The sequence below is a fragment of the Equus caballus genome, unplaced genomic scaffold, assembly GCF_041296265.1.
Source record: "Equus caballus isolate H_3958 breed thoroughbred unplaced genomic scaffold, TB-T2T unassigned-0002153, whole genome shotgun sequence".
Taxonomy (NCBI): Eukaryota; Metazoa; Chordata; class Mammalia; order Perissodactyla; family Equidae; genus Equus; species Equus caballus.
In genome coordinates this window covers 10,001-12,500 of record NW_027222247.1, presented here as the reverse complement: position 1 = coordinate 12,500, position 2,500 = coordinate 10,001, and the positions used below count along the sequence as shown (strand labels likewise).

The following is a 2,500-nucleotide window of genomic DNA, read 5'->3' as shown; positions in this document are numbered from 1 at the left end:
GGCGGCACGGGCGAGGGGCCCCGCCGGGGAGGAGGGGGGCGGAGCGGGACGCCGCCACGCGCACGGCGGACGCGTCGCGGCGACGCGGGGGAGGAGAGCGCGGAGGGGCGGCGGCGGGCGCGGCGGGGCCGGCGGTCGCCCCCGACCGCCGACCTCCCGCGCGCGTCCCACCGCCTCCCGACACCCGCCCCTCCGCCGCGAGCCGCCACGGCCCGTCGGGCGGCGGACGCGGCGCCCGCCCGCCCGCCCGGGGCTCGGGGCACGCAGCGCGGCGCGGCCGCGACCCGGGGGAGGGCGCGCGGCGGCGGACGACGCCGCGGCGTCCCGCGGGTCACCGCCGGGGCACGCGTCCCCGGGGCGCGGCCCCGCGCACGCGACTCGGCCTCGGCGCGAGCCACCCCGACGGGGCGAGGCCGGGGAGGGGTCACGGTCCGGGACCCGGGCGCGCCGGGGACCGGCGAGGGGCCGGCCGGACGCACCGGGACAGACCGCCGACGGGGGCGAGCGGCGACCGGACAGGCGGCCCGGACGCGGGCCCCCCCGAACACGGCGGCCCCGACCGCGCGCCGCGGGACCCGTCTCGTCCCCGCCCCGGCCACCCCGAGGCCGCGTGCGGCGCGAGGGAGCCCCCGAAGGCACCGTGGCGGCCACGGGCACCTCGGCGCGAGCTCTCGCGTCTGCCTCTCCCTCGACTCGCGGGCGGCGGCCCCCACCCCGGGACCCCGCGGCGCCGCCGCCACCGACCCCCACGCGCCTCCGACGACCGGGCGCCGGGGCGCGTGGGAGGAGGGGCGGCCGCGCGGGGCGGAGGAGGGGCACCGCGTCTGCACTTAGGGGGACGGAGGGCCCGGGGCGGGCCCTGCGAGAGACCCCCAGCCGCGCACCCCGGGGCAGGCGACACCCACCCCGGGGGCGATTGATCGTCAAGCGACGCTCAGACAGGCGTAGCCCCGGGAGGAACCCGGGGCCGCAAGTGCGTTCGAAGTGTCGATGATCAATGTGTCCTGCAATTCACATTAATTCTCGCAGCTAGCTGCGTTCTTCATCGACGCACGAGCCGAGTGATCCACCGCTAAGAGTCGTACGAGTTTGAACGGCGGGGTCCCCCCGCAGGGCGGGGGGAGAGCCCGCCCCTGGCACGGCACATCCCCGGAGGGTGCCTCCGGCCGGCCAGGAAGACACAACGAGACCAGACTCCGTGAGGTCGGAAGGTTGGACGACGGGGCGTCCGGCACGGGCCCCGCGGGGCCGTGCTCGGACACCCCACAGGCGCCCGGGGGCTCCCGCCTCGCCCGAGGACGCGGGGCGCGCACGCGCACGCGACGACACGACGGCCGCCGGGGACGCCCCCTCCCGACGGCCGCCGCGACGGCGGCGCGGCGCCCCCCGGCCCGGCGAGGCGGAGTCTGGGGGAGAAGGGCCAGGCCTCCCGACTCCCCGCGGGCCCGACCGCCCCGACCCAAGGCGGACGGGCGAGGCCCCCCAGGGGTCTTTAAACCTCCGCGCCGGGACGCGCTAGGTACCTGGATGGGGGGGAAGCCAAAGAAACGGACGAGGCGGAGCGGGTAGTGCCGCGCGGCCACCGCCTCGACGCCGCCCCGCGCCGCCCGCGGCCACCCGGGGACGGACGCAGGCCTCGGCGCTGCCCGCCCGTGACCGAACCCCGCCGCCGGGCGCCGCCGACCGACGACCCCACTGCGCCCACGGCCCCCTCGACGCCGGGCGGGCCCCCTCGCGTCCGACGCACGCCACCAGACCCGACCCGACTTTCCCCCCCGGGGACCCTCCCCGCACCCGCGTCCCAGGCCCCTCTCGCCACGGAGGGCGAGGGGCTGCGGCGGGAAGCGGGGAGCGAGCGGGCAGGGCGAGGGGGGTGGGCGGACGTGGCCGGCCGGACGCGGGCGCCCGGGGCGCCGAGGGCGGGCAGAGACGCGGAGGCACCATCGGACGGACGACGACGCCGACGGCCGGGGAACGGCCCAGGGCGGGCGACGGGAGGCGGCGGGCGGCGGGCACCCCGCGTGAGCCGAGGCTCCGAGGCCCCGGGGGACCTGACCCCGGGGACTCCGCGGGGGCTCGCGCCACCACGCCGCCCTTCCCGAGACGCGCCGAGGGCGCCGCCGCCCGCGAGAGCGGGGGACGGACGGCGCCGGAGACGGAGGCGCGGCGCGACAAACTCCGGCCCGCCTCCCGGGAGACCGGAGGGCGCGGGGACGGACGCGCCGGGGGCGGCGGCGCGGAGGACGCGGCGGCCTCGGAACGCCGGGCGGACGGAGGCCGGAAGGGGCTCGTGGGCTCGCCGACATCGAGCCCACTCCCTCCGGACCACCGCCGACCCGGGCCCGAGGCGCGCCCGCGCCTCCCGCGCCTCCGGCCGGGCGCCCGCGCCTCCCGCGCGCCCCCTCCTCCCTCTCTCGAACCTCTCGCGACCAGCGGGCCGGCACCGCGCCGGCCCGCCCGCGCCGCGCGGGGGTGAAAAGGCTCGGCCGCCGGCGGCGAG

The 2,500-nt window shown here is 81.3% G+C and overlaps 1 non-coding gene across 1 annotated transcript; it reads right to left on the bottom strand.

Moving 5' to 3' along the window:
- Positions 1 to 928: 928 nt before the first annotated feature.
- On the bottom strand, positions 929 to 1,081 carry LOC138922671 (5.8S ribosomal RNA). The gene has a single exon (XR_011435793.1). It is a non-coding gene; the product is annotated as a 5.8S ribosomal RNA (ribosomal RNA).
- Between the last annotated feature and the right edge of the window lie 1,419 nt (positions 1,082 to 2,500).